Genomic DNA, 14,508 nt, shown 5'->3' with positions numbered 1-14,508 from the left:
TTTTTACTATTTTATACCAAAAAAGGTACTGTAATAGTGAAAAAAAGGAAAATGCAGCATTTTTCACCCATTCCACCCTCAAGTGTCAACTTTTCTACCCTGAAATCAATATTTAGACTCAATAGTAGAAATGCATTTTATTGGGAGAAACTCTTGTAGTATACTTTTAAAATCACGAATGTGAGGTCTGTTATTTTAATGCAGTATTTGAATCCAGGGACTCGCACGAAATTTCTGTATCAGGACGCTGTTAGCTGCATTACAAAAGGTAACAAATTAAGACAGAAAGCAGCATGTGGGAGATGGCATATTATTTTCCTCCCTTCTCCCTCTTTCCTCCCCAAATCAATCCGTTTAGACTGACCCAGTTCTAGCTGCGGTGTCAAGGCAACACGTTATGAAAAGGGATGCTTTGAAAGGGCTCCCGTCCCTTTGCCAGGGTATTTTGTAGGCCATTTTGGGGACGTCCAGACCCTTGTTGCTTACTGACTTTGCAGTACTGACACGATGCAGAACATGCCAGCGTACACGTGCAAACACAGGCGGGTAAACAAGCCCTTCTCGCCGCAAGAGCTAGTGTTACTGAGCTGCAGTGAGGAGGAAAGTTGCATTAAAAACAAGTACATGCTTTCCTCCCACTGCTTCTAGTGCACGGAGGACGTATCAGATCCAGAGGCAAAGGACAGGATTGGATAGTAGCAGACACAGTTAGTATGTCAGCACAGTGTTGAGGTTATAATATAATACAGACCTGTATTATATTAATGTTAAACGTAACATCTATAAGCAGTGGTCCTAAACATGCCAGAATTTATTTAAGGGGCTTGTTTCTTTTTAAGTTTCCCCCTAAATCTGCAGCTTTTCTGTGGGCACCCAGCTACCTGGCCTCACTGTCTTAAAATCTGTGGGTCTTACACATCCACACCGATAACTGATAAGAGGGGCTTAGGGTTGGCCACCCTCACAGGGACCCTTCCCTGGGCTTTCTCCTCAGTGGTGTGGTCGTAGTGACGGTCTCTACTCACTCTCCTCTGCAGAGCAGGTTGGAGAACCTGTTCCTGAACTTAGCGAGTGCTTGGCAAGTGAAGCTACCTACGTGGAAGGCCTCCAACATTTTTTCCCTATAAAACATTTTTGACAGCCCCCTGACTGGTCCCTCCCACAGTCCCAGCAGACTTGGGAAGAAGGCAGTTTTCAGCAGAAAAGTGAACACAGATTCCTGTGCTGCTCTCTCTGTCTCCTTTGCACTGTGCTGGAGAGGGGGGGCTAGGGTCTGTCCCATCTGCTTTCCCAGTCCTAAATTCACTGAGAGAGAAGGGACCATGGCTTGGAGAGGACATGTGCCTCTGCACTTGGTATGTCACTCCCTGGGACTGTACTAGAGGTGGGAAGGGACGCAAGGGGCCAGTGTACTGAAGGTGGCTCTGAACTGATGCTCAGGCACCAGCACTTGTAGGTAGGAAGCTGGATAGCTTTGAAATTCAGGTTTCAACTCTGCCGTTGTGAGTCCCCTTTGTTAGACTGTGTCAGCACATATTGGTACCCACAGGCATATGTACGGTAGCTTCACCTAAGGTATGAGATGATACTCACTACGTTCATAACCTGCTGTAATGGAGAAAGTATTTCCACCTAGAATTTGGCAATTTTCTGCGACGCCATCAGACTTTCAGTGCTCAGTGAGTCTGGCAGTATATGCCAGTACAAATGTCTGTGTGCTTAAAGGAATCCAAAAGGGACTGACCATCAGCCTCTAGGCTTCCACCAATCTTGCTGAATTACTTTCATTCAATCTTCCTTTGTGTTCTTACCTGCTATCACATTTATCCCTTCATGCACGTTCCTCCTATTGAAAGCACAAGCCTTAAGTCATCTGTTAAGAGGGTACAGCGAACGTTGCATGAGTGTATTCTTGGATTTTTTTTTCTTTGTGAACGGTTAAAATTGCTTCTTGAGGACATGAATGCCTTTTCTGGCTGTCTCCGCTATTCTGTCTTCATCTTTGACACTGAGGACACTTGAGAAGTATGGGTCATGTTGCATGGGATCATGGGATGCAGGAAGCTTAACACACGAATCGCAGACGTTCTGTTTTATTCATAAAGAAATAATTGGGGATTTTGTTTTCTCTTAAATGAATCTTTTGATTAACAGGCTGATGCTGGGCATTTTTTTAAAAGGAGTATTTTTTTTTTTTCAGACAGCAGGAATAATAAAAAGGTCTGTCTGCTTTTTGTTTCACATTATACAATGATTAGCCTGAAAGAGATATCAATTATATTTGTATAAGAACATTTTTCCTCACTGTTTTTAGCCCCGTGTGTTGCACTGATTAAGGGGAATTGATCTTTGCTGCCATACGAAAATGGGAAAACAAACATGAGCTCAGTGATTGTATAAGATGTGCATAATTTGAGCCAAGAGGAACGCTTTGTGGATTAGTCAGACCATGCAGACAAGTCTATCAAATGTACAACGTGTCATATCCAGATTTCTGTTTAGTGGACCTTTCTGTCCCAGCCTCCACATTTATCATTGTCTCCCTGACAGGAGCTCTGCCCTGTTATCCTGACTTGTATGTCATTTATCAGTGTTAAGTACAACAAAAGAGTATCTCTTTAAACCCCCTTTACCCTTTCACATGCTTCTACCCTTGAATAATGATATCTGTCTCTGCAGCCACAAATATTCCATTTCATCCTTTCCTTTGTATTATGATAGTTGTTCAATAAATGATTAAAATGGCATTAGTGCACTTTAAAATGAAAATTATTATATTATTGTTGAATTCGTGTGTAAGAGAAGAGATAAAAGCATTTGGGTGCTTTTGCCCCCTTTTTAGGCGTGTCAACTCAAAAGAATTTTGTATAAAAAAACCCCATCCACAAAGTCAAAACACAGCAATGCCAACTCAGCCCAAATCACACAGCCCCGAGCCCAAATCTGAATTTTCAGCCATGGCTATAAATCACTGACTCCAAAGCAAAAAGAGTGAATTATGACAAACACAGAAATGAAAATAGCATTAACGGTCTTTGAAAATTCTTTCACATATGACTATTCCATTTATTTTACTCAAGAACAAAGGCGGACATGGGGGAAATGGGCCACAAGAATCTTAAAAAGGTTACACAAAAAGTGAAAACAGTTGCTGGAAAAGATATTTCCCAGCAGCATTGCATGGCCATGTCTGCTGCCACGTTTTATAACAACGGACCGTCTTTATAGAAAGTTGGTAACACGCTGGAAGTCATAAGCTTCACGGAATTTATGTCTAGCTACTGCCTTGCAAGACATTTTATAGAGATGTGTTAGCAACTCTGTATAACAGGTACGGTCCAGGCTCAGGTTATTAATTATTAATCAATAAAAACCCCAAACCAATTACCAGTTCAAAACTTTGCTTCTCATTCTCTCATCTGTTCATACACATAAATCATCCGGTTCTCACACCCCTCCTCTTACACCTCCATCTCTGTTTTCCAGACCTATTTCCCTGTTCTTTTTCTGAAAGACAGAAAACACCTTGTCCTTCATGTTTTGCGTAGCCTCCTCATGCTCCTGGCTCTGGCAGCACTACACTGGTGGGAGGTGGGCCCTTGCACTCCTCGTCACCGTGCTGTATCCCTTCAGGCATCACTTAAAGGATGCTGAGACCCGCTCACTACTCCAGATCTGGGTCCTGAGAGAGTCATCAAGATTGCTTACATTTGTGCAATATCTGCCAAAGCCTCTCTGGCAAAGATGGGTAAGTGGCTGTAGGGTGAAAGATCCTGATGCTGAAGGGATGCCCAGGGAGGGGTTATTGGATGAAAACCAGGTCACCAGCTCCTGAAGCTGGTACACCAGGAATACGAGTAGGAGTGGAAATGGGGAAGTCATCTGGGAGGCAGGGTGTCTCCAGGAGCTCTTCATTCCCAGGTCTGGCAGCTGAAAAGGCTCTTGGGGCGTCTAGGTGCTGGAGGTTGGTTGCCATCCCTGAGAAGATTTGCCTCTTGTATTTGTTTCCTTGTGACCATTTGCTTTCAATGTGGTAACTAAGAGTCTGGCTATATATCTTGCTAATTGCTTTCTCTCTTGTTTTGCCATTGAGTTTACTTGATCCCCTGTGTACACTAGTCTTAAATACACTTAGCTGAAAATCAGTAGATTTTTACCGAGTAGAGGAATCAGGTTCTAGACCAGGTTTTCAGCAGAGGGAAAAAAAAACCCTCATAGGTTTACAAAAAGGACCATATAATGGTGTTTGCAGCACTTGTGTGCGGGCATGACAGACTCCAGGCAGCCTGAAACTTCCCTGTAGGTAGGGCACTGCCTGCTTCTTGTTGAGGAGTTGCTATCACAGACTAGAGATCTAGGAGTAAGTCTCTCACAGAGGCTGCCATCTGGCAGTATATATTTTTCAACTGGCATGCAAGTCCCAACCTCTGACTTCCCCAGGAACATCTCTGGAGGGCAGCGAGTCGGTCTGAACACCCTTCCTCTGGCTGCTCTGCAAAGATATCATCAAAAGATCCATCCCTGTGTGACTATCACAGCGTACGCAATGCTTCGGATGAGCTCCTGCCCAGACAAAGCCTTACTCAAAGACACTATGGCAGCAGTTTTCCCAAAATGGGATGCACTGACCTAACAGCCACTTCCCAGTAGAAGAAGGACCTATTCCTTTCCCTTTCCCCCATCTCTGCTCCCTGCCACACACTCTTGTCATTTACCATGTGGCAGGTCGGGGTCTCTCTGGATCCCTCTGCAAATGGATGCAGCTCATTAACTCAGCAAAAAACCTTTTTTTTTTCCTTGGTTACCAAAAATTACAGGAGACTGGACTGACAGGCAGCAGAGGACCATGAGAAGGGTCTGAGGAAACTAGAGAGAGTGGGAGCGTGTGGCTGAGTGTAGGGAAAGGGCACAAGACTCATGTCTCCATTTTTAAGGCAGTAGCGAGCCATTAGAACAGCCCACCAGATCATGATACTTAGCTTAATACATCGTTAGCTGTCCTAGAAATATTACTCCTGGTATAACTGAAGACAGCCTTCTCACAAGCGCCCCAGGCTGGTGGCTCACAGCTGCCCTACGATCAACTCATGACCTTTCAGTCATGAAAGCTCAGCCCAGTGATGAGCTCTCATCTTACAGGAGGTGTTTCGGGTGTTAGTTCCAGACGTATCAGTTAGTGTTTTGTACCTTGAATGAATTTCACCCTGTTTCCATTATTTCAGTCCACAGTGCCATGCAATTCCTTCTGTACAACATACCAGTTCTCCTGTTTGGCAACACCTCCCAGCTTTGTGCCATCAACACACACCATCAACACGCTCCTGACATTTGTGCCAATTTAGCATTTGCGTTTAGGCTACATTTTCAACAAACCACATGCTACTACATATACCTTGACAGAGGATGACGTAACCCCATGTCATCACTTAGTACAGCATTTGATGCTAAACACCCTCCTGGCAAGATTGTTGTAACTCCCACTGAAATCAAAAGGGGTCTTTGCACTGATGTTAGTGTGCCAGGCCACCACGCCGAACAGGCTGAAAAGTTTAAGATCAGTAAGTATAAGTTGTGAAGAAAATGGTTTGAATATGCCAGTGGTTTTTTAGGGTAAATTTTGTAGCTTTATATTGATCAATACAATGGGAAAAAAACCACCCTGTGTTTAAACAAAATTACAGTGAATTGCTCAAAGGCAAAACAAAATTCTCTGCTCAGCTGTTTGGCTCACATTCATCTCCCTTACTCCTATAGAAGTGACATTTTAATTAACTGTGTCAGGTGGATGTGTAACATCTCTGCTGAAAAGCCTGTATCTGCTCAGCTGTGTGTCATAGTTTCTACACCACTAACATCTACAAGAGGTCACGCTTTTGTGGTAGGAGGATCCAAATTCTGAACAAATACTTTATAATACATAATCTGTCTAAGCTTTTCTTCTACTTGGACAAATCTATGGAAAGTAGTGATTTCCTTGGATTATTTAAATACACATTCTTTTTCTATAAGCAAGCAAAAAAAATTCTATAGCAGGATCAAAAATCAGTTCTTTGTGGGTAATAAACAGTTTTGCATGGGACTGGCAGGCTAAATGGTAGCGATTTTGTTCCTCGAGTGAGTGCTTTTAGCTATGAATACCTAAGTGTGCAAATGTAAACTGCTGCTTCTGCAAATATATGTGCAGCTCTGAGGTTCACTTTCTGTGAATGTTAATGGACACAGAATTCAATCACATGAATATTCAAAGAAAGTGAACACAAAAGCAGCACAAGTGTGGTTGAAGCAAACAGATTTAAAAATGTAAGCCCAGAATCATGGCTTCCCCCCGCCCCACCAGTGTGAATGCCTGAAACTTTGAGAGCTTTACAGCATTGACCGGACTCTGAATTTTTCAGGTAAACACAATGGGATACAAGCCCTGAGACTCCACAGAGTCTTATGAGGAACGTATCGGTTGTATCACAAAGTCTGATTTGGATTTGAAGCTTTGCTAGTCAACTGTCAGCTCAGACCTAGATGGGACCGCTGTGGTGCGGGAAATGCTTCTACCGGGATGACAAGGAGATGGTCAAAGAAGAGGATCACTAGCTTTATGGAGCCCCTTGTCAAACCAGGAATGAGGGTGAGCAAGCAGGGAAATAATGTGTGAAATTCTGTGAAAGGTGAGGGATGAAGGTGAGCGATACGTTTATTTTTTTCAAATACAATTTGAAATACAAATACAATATTTTTTCAAAATAAGAATGTATGTTGGGGTTTAAATTGCAAGTGTGTGATTTTAACATCAGTGAGCGGGAGGGAGAAACAAAGGAGGAATGGAAATCTATATATACACTCATATATGTACTTGAACATATATTCTCAATCTGTCACCTTAAGACGTGCCCACTTAGCTGCAGCTGTGAGTGGGAACCTCTGAAAGAGTCACTGAAGCAGGAGTGGGCATACAAATATAATTAAACTCCAGGAGGCTGGAGTGCTGCATTTTGTTATTCAGGAACTTTCCTGATGCATTTTAATTTTACCAATAAAGAAATCGCACACAGACACAATCTTCAGGGGAAGAACATTGGAGGTTATGAACGAAACCAGTTAAAACTAAAGAGAAGCAATTCAGACCTTTGCAAAAACTAATGGCATTTTTCCAAGCGCATCATGAGCATACAATCAGCGGGAGCTCACCGCTCAACAGTAATGTGAGTAAATGGCATCTCCCACAGTGATAGTGGGGAAACTGAGGCACGTATGTGACTGGGGCTCTGATTCTGCAAAGCACTTACTTAAATATATGCTTCAAACATGAACCACCCTCACTGATGGCAAACATTGCTTTCCTGAATGTAGTAACCATTTGTCTCAAATCCCTCCACCTTAAAACAAGGATAACGCGATGGCTATGCTTAGAATTATTCTGTGGTTAGAAATATGCATTTGTTCACTTTGCTGAGACAAAAGCTACGCATATGGCTGAAGACCACAACAGGAGATGGTCAGAGACGGGCTTGGGATAGGAGTACTGTTGAGAATATCAGGCACAACTATCCCTGGTTTGATGGCAGTAGGAAGTGAGGAAGAGCAAGGACTGAGGCTGGTAGGTGATGGACAAGATGCGAAGGTATGTAGGAAGCCTCAGAGAGACGCACTGTTGAATCTGTGTGGCTGTTTCAATGGAAATTAAACGTAGCATGCTTACTACCATGCAAAATATGCAGTAACAAGCCTGGGGCTTCCTAGATACCCTTAGAGTACATCAATGTAAGCGGGGGATACTGGGGAAAGGCTCATTTTCTCCCCTCATTCACCTTGCAAGTTGGGCAAGACATGGTGGGGCAGAAATCAACCCATTTCTTTTCAGTATATTCCTTTCTAATCATCTTCTTAAGAACTAAGGCAAAGCTGCAGTGATTAGTGCAAGCTCCATGGTCAGAATCTTCATTTCTTTATGCCACCTTCATTTCTGCCACACAGCAACTTGCTTATTCAATAGCTTCAATAGAATATGGATTATATTTATTTATTTAGCTAGTAGGAAGGGTTTGGGTAACGTAGTCATTCTGTTAGGTCTTGATGCCTGTTCTAGTGGCATAACAGCTGATGACAGATCCTCAATAATCAAATCTAAATGCATTTTCAAAGAAATTAAAGACTACCTGTCATTATACTATCTTATTGGCACTATGTCTACTGCTGTTTTACTGATACTCCTCCAGACTAGTGAGATCTGATAAAAATTTGCATTTCAGTTTACATTATTTATCAGATTTTTAATTTTAGTATTCTGTGGCTGACTTCATAAATGTCTCATAACGATAATAACTGCAACTCTATGCACAGTTGCATTAAGACCTACCAAAACTCTAGCACACAAGGTTACTTGCTCTCTGTGTGGTTCCAACACAGAATAACTCTCTCTCTATTCCACTCAGTGCCAGCACCTCCTGCCTCTTCTGGAAATGCCACCCAATGACTTGGAGATGGTATAAACACATCATTGAAATCAATTTACTTAAAAGGATTGTGAACCTTGATATATGGGGAGATTTACTTTGGTAAGTTATGGAAAATTGCTGGAAAGGCCGGTACTACCTGGCTGCTTTTCCATTTTTCTTCAATGAGAGGATTTGGTGAAAAAGCAGAATTTGAGTAGGCTTCATCTCCCCTAACTTGAGTCATTTAGGAAGCAGGCACATAGTCTACACCAGCCACGTGGGGTCCCTCTACATTCAGGGAAGGGGAGAGACACCTTCATCTCTTACTGTGGGCTCTCAGAGCTTATGCTGAGGGGCCACTGCGATTTTGCACAGTCCCTCCTCAGGAAGACTTACTTTTCCCTGTCAGTGCTTTGCCAAAAATGTTGCCTTAAAAAAAAAATACTGACGAAAAGATTCTCTTTAAGTGTCTTTTTCACAAAAAGCCTGTGTTCTTTGAAAATTTTCTGATCCTTCACTTTGAACAGCATCCAAACACTGAAATAAAACCTAAACAATGTCTTGTTGCTAATTTTCTTTTTCCATATTCCAATGCTCCCTGCTTTCTCTCCATTTTTCTCTTCATTTTCCTTTGCTTTTCCAACAGAGGGAAAACAGAACAGAAAATACAGAGAGAGAGAAAGATTAAGCCTATTTAACTACACTGTTAAAGGCTCTCTGAACACACAGCCAGGGACCCACTCAGGACTCTCAGGGCAAGTATGGTTTCACCATAGGATATTCTCTGCAGAGTTGTATGGGATTAGGTGAGCAGGGTTACCTCTCCACTTTCTACTCAGCCATTAACCTGCAGCAATCTGCTCTTCATACTCCTGGGCTTCTCTGAGTTGAAGGGATAAGAGAGAATTTACGGTAATGGCTCATTTCTGCCATATCTGGGCCCTGGTAGCAGATATTGTGTTCCTTTCATCAACCTGGTGACTCAAAGCAGGCAGGATGCTGCAAGTCAGACAGAGCAGCCTGGTTGATTATTCTGCAAATATTTTGCTTTTTCAAATTTGCTTACATATCAAAATATGGGTTTAGCTGATAAAAGCCATTACAATCTATCAGGCAAATACTCAGTAATTTCCAAATTAGTCCATGGACTACAATACATTCAACTGATCTTTATAATCTCTCTTGTAAAAAAGATCCACCGTTCTAAGAATTACCTAAACATGGATTTACCAGGCAGATAGCTTGTAATGTAAATGACTTGTGTTTGGATAGGTAGAATGCATATCAAAATGCATGCTCAAATGAGAGACCATATTGACTCTTTCCGAGCTGTTATGGTCTATTAGATAAATATTATCTTGGTTCAGGATTGTGGTAGTTTTCTATATGCACAGTTTCCTGATAAGCCATATGGACTCTCAGATAAAATTGTGTCTTCAGATTTAGAAAGTGATATGGCTGAATAGCTGTAATGAGTATGAGGAAGCTCCTGTTAACCAATTAATCAGAATGTGTCACTGAATGCCCCCTCCCCTTTTTGTGTTAGTATGTGCTATAATATATACCCAGCAAACATGCATTGCTCAGTGGTATTTTGACAAAAAACACATGCTGAGGGCACGGCAACCAATCCTGGTACAGTTGTGGTTGTATTTGTATCCCTACACTACTGTGATTCCAGTCATCTTTCTGATTATTTTCCATCTTGTTCACACAAATGCACATATACGTATAACCACAGCTCACCGATATTAACAGAAAGAACTTCACTGATTTCAAAGGCATGGATTTTGGTCACACATTGCCTTTTCTCACTTAATAACATACTAAACACATTTTGCAATTGTCAATGGCAAAAGCTCAGTGGATTTACATTTCATCTACATGGAATGTGAGCTCCAGGGATCCCTGCGTAACTTGTAAAGAGTTCACATGAACTGACCAAGGCTGGGACACAAACCAAGAGAACCACCAGCTGAAGCCAGGTCCTAGCTTTGTAGGTGACACACCAAGCAACCTCTCCATCCTTAATAAACATGGGGATTTGTCCAGTGCATTCGTACAGCACATTGATGTGAGAAATTAGCTGGTGAATTCCAGTTTGTTAAAAGGGACTCTGTATCTCAGAGCTGACTATTTTTTCCCTTCTTGGTACACCTTGCAAAAGAGGTCTCTTGCTACTACCTAAACAACTGCTACTTGAAGAGGACAAAAAATGACATGATTTCTGGATAAACTGAATTTTGTCCAGCTGCTCCTCATGGTTAGAGGAATAATTTTCTCCTGAAGAACACCACAAAGGTGTACCTACACCGCATGGTTCAGCATTATGCAGAGATAACCAAGGTACCTTAGGGTACCACAGGCCTTATAAATGACCTCTGGGGTGCTTTCCCATAACTGCCACTCAGAACGGGCAGCACATCAGTGCTAAGTATCTTGTAAAAAGTTTTTTGAAAGAATCTAAAATTTTCTCCCAGCAGAAAAAGTGCCACATGGCTGCTGGGTAGGAAGCTCCCAGATAGCTGGGGAGGGCGAGTCTCACTTTGGGAAAGGGATGGCCCAAATACAGGCAAGGCCACGAGTGCCATTAGATTATACCTCACAAACGGGTTAAGCAGCTTTATTTTAGACCATTCTTTATTTTACCTCCAGACCTCAGAAGCTAAGGCAACAGATGGCATATTAAGAAAGTAATTGTAGCAGGTGAGGAATGTAACTTCATTTGGTCCTCTGTTCCATGACTTTCTTGTTATCTTAATATTACTTAAAAGTAGCTCTGCTTTGAATGGCTAAATTTGTTCTCTGAAGCACGCTGCTGAAATGTAAACATCATACAACTTTGATTTCTTATGAATAGAGAACACATGCTGTTACTGAAAAGAACATACAAGATTGCCACGCTTTTAGAAATCCAATGTTAATTATAAGTCGGGATTGGAGGACACAGTAAGCTTTTGCCCATTCACTGTGCCTAAAGATAATTTCCAAGCCTCTACAAAAATCGTACTTTGCAGGTCTGTTTGCATTCTTGTATTTCACCAGGAGAGCAGTATTTCCAGCTCCTAGTCCTTGCAGAGGAAGCTGCGGGCACTGTCTAATGCTGTTGCCTACCTTTGTGAAGAGGACATCACCATCTTGCCTGTGCTCATGTTCACAGCCATCCTCCATGAATCAGTGTTAAGATGTTCAGCTTTAAACAGCTCTCCCATGTTGTAAATGTGCTGTTGATGCTTTTATAGGCCAAATTACAGAACTTTTTTTTCATGAAAACATACCTCTTTCTGTGTATGTTATTAGTCTGTATGTCACACTTGGAATGTGAAAATAATGCAATCATGAGCCTGAAGCATCAAAAGGTGTCAAAATAAAACCAACCGCAAACAGTTGCTTTATCGTCCCAAAAATTTGACTAGAGGCAAGTGAAGATGAGGCCTCGTTTTCAGCAGCGACTGGATCCACTGGAACATGTAACTTACCAAACCAAAGCTGCACACAGTAGAAGTTTTGGCTTCCCTTTGCTTTTCCAGGCTCTAATATTTTATGCAGCTTATTTTAAATAACTAAAATAAATGGGAAAGAGTTGAGCATTGATAATAATGTTTCAAAGTTCTCCTAAAAACCACTGTGACTAAAAATGTTGACCCGCAAAACCCTAGGTAAGGGCACAGCCTCCCCTATTTCCAACATGTAAGTCACCTGGGAGGAACTCTTAGTGCTGGGTAGAGCAGAACTGGCAGGAAATAACGCACACTTTATTCTTGCTGCCACAGTGCAGGTTATTACAAGAACTCAGCTCGCTTTATTCAAATAACCATTCTGGAAATAGGCTACATTTCTGCGCCTTGTATTTCAGTGCACTTTTGGCGGTGTCAGACTCTAAAACCAGCAGTGCACTCTGTGGCCGGCTGTTGTGAAGACAGCTATCCCTTCCATTCTTCAGGAAACACTGTTCTCATGAGATTTCCAGGACAGCCCATGCTCTGTTCAAAAAGCTTGGATAGGCTTGAATAAATGTCTGACCTTCTTGAGGAAGAAAATGTAAACCTCCCTCCCCTCCCACCCCAGCTGGGATTCTTTTGAGGTTCTTTTCTACTATTTGTCTTTATTTATCAAGCAAAGACAATATGTTTGACCCTATATAAGAACAGAAGACTTTCAGACTTCAAGAAGTTTTCAGCTATAATGGAAACAAGTGAAGAAGTTCAAAATTGTGAATAAATATGAAGTTCGTAGGAAGGAAGTTTTTATTTTAAGTTTTTTACACTGTGAAGACTACACAGAATAAATAAAACCCCTCGTGCTTCTAGGTGCACAGCATATGATGAGCCCCACCCCCAGCTCAGTGTGACAACTGCTCCTATAATTATATTGCAGGTTTTGTGGAAGAAGTGCACAACTGTGTGGCTTGATCACCCAGGATTTGGAAGGTCTTTCATGTTTTTTATTTTACTAAAGCATTGCTATTTTCAGCCAATTTTAATGTGTGCCATCAAAACCCAAAAGTCAGTTAAATAGATGCAGGTTTTCTTTTTTATTAAATGCATGCCTTTTCACTTGCCTTTTTTCACTGAACATTTCATGTCCTCCTTCAAGTTGTTTTAGGTTCAGCCTCCAAGAGAGTAGCGAGGGAAAATCAGGCCATTTAAAAATAAAATAGATTACTTCTGCACAGCTTTCTTTAATCAAAACCATTATAACTGATGGCTCAGAGCCTTGATTACACCTCTTCAGAGGGCACCCCTTGATTTTGTGCGACATCCCTGATTATTTTATTTACTTATTTATTTATTTATTAGCTTTTACTTTCTGCCTTGATTTCTAGGTCACCGAGTTGAGGCTCTTTCTTGCTTTAAATGGACTTGCTTGTTTCTCAGTGGCAGGTTATTTTTCTTACAGGGGCTATGAAGTAAACAAGCCGCTTTTTCAGAAGAAGACAAAAATTCCCGTGATCACATATTCCTGGAGTTCTTTCTCTTTTTTTCACCCACTAGCCCCTGTGGAGAGCAAGATTGGACCAAGAGTCATTCCTCCCGACCTCTCCCGAGCCCCCGCGGAGCTAAGGGCCAAAAGGTCATTTTCTCAGGTTCCCTCTGGAGGGAGAATCCAAAGGTCATTCCCTCCCTCCCCAACTCACCCCAAGTGCATCTGACAGACATTTAAAACTCCTTTGAAGAGGGAGGGGAGAGACCGAGTCCATGTGCTTTACCTACTGCCCCTCAACAGCCAAGAGATGTGAACCGGGGCTGTGCATGAAATGTTTACCTTGACACTCAAACCTACTCAGGCTTGGCCCTGGGTTCAAGGTTTGGCCTTGGGTTCAAGGTTTGGCACTTTGTGAACTTCAGCAGGGATGGGCAGAGATTGCTCACACAGCTGTGAAGTGGGCCTAACCGTTTCTGCTTTCTTTTCTATTCCCCAAATCTTCCTCCTCCTCCTCTCAGTCCCCAGGATCCTCCTTCTCCTCCCAGATCGGGGTTTCACTAGGAGTTAACCAGATGCCATTAAGAAGTGGTGTTGAACAGCTCTGAACCTCCTGATGTTCCTGGTTCTTGGGGACGGAGCTGCAGGGATCATTTTATGACTCCCCTTAGAAAACAAACCCAGATAGACTCACACAGCCTCACCCGGAGCTCCTGCTGCTGCTGCCCACTGCCCTGTCATCCATGAACCCTGTGGACTGGTTTTGGAACCACTCTGCATTTCCCAAGACAGAAGTAAATACTCAAGGTTAGCATCTCTACACTTCCTCCTCATCCCTTTGAAGGAAAAAGTCTTTTTTTCTTGCTCTCTGAATGACAAAGGAAAAGAGAGAGATTTCTCATCCTTAATTTCTTTGACCTACCCGAGGAAGGAAGGGAGAGAAGAGCAACAGTTATTTCACAAGGTCCCCTGCAGAAGGGGGGCACCAAGGGTCACTTCCTCTCAATCTGTCCCCTCCAAAGGAGAGCAGTTTGGCTGTGTCAATGCCACGGTCCCTTTTGTGGTGGATAGGCAGCCGGAGGTCATCCCCTGCCCCAGCCCTGCTCTCGCTGCGGACGCACACACTCTCTTGTGCACTTGCTTTCTCTCGCACACG

Source organism: Ciconia boyciana, chromosome 2 (assembly GCF_034638445.1).
Source record: "Ciconia boyciana chromosome 2, ASM3463844v1, whole genome shotgun sequence".
Lineage (NCBI taxonomy): Eukaryota > Metazoa > Chordata > Aves > Ciconiiformes > Ciconiidae > Ciconia > Ciconia boyciana.
The sequence above is the reverse complement of the archived record's forward strand: the minus strand, read 5'-3'. Positions refer to the sequence as shown.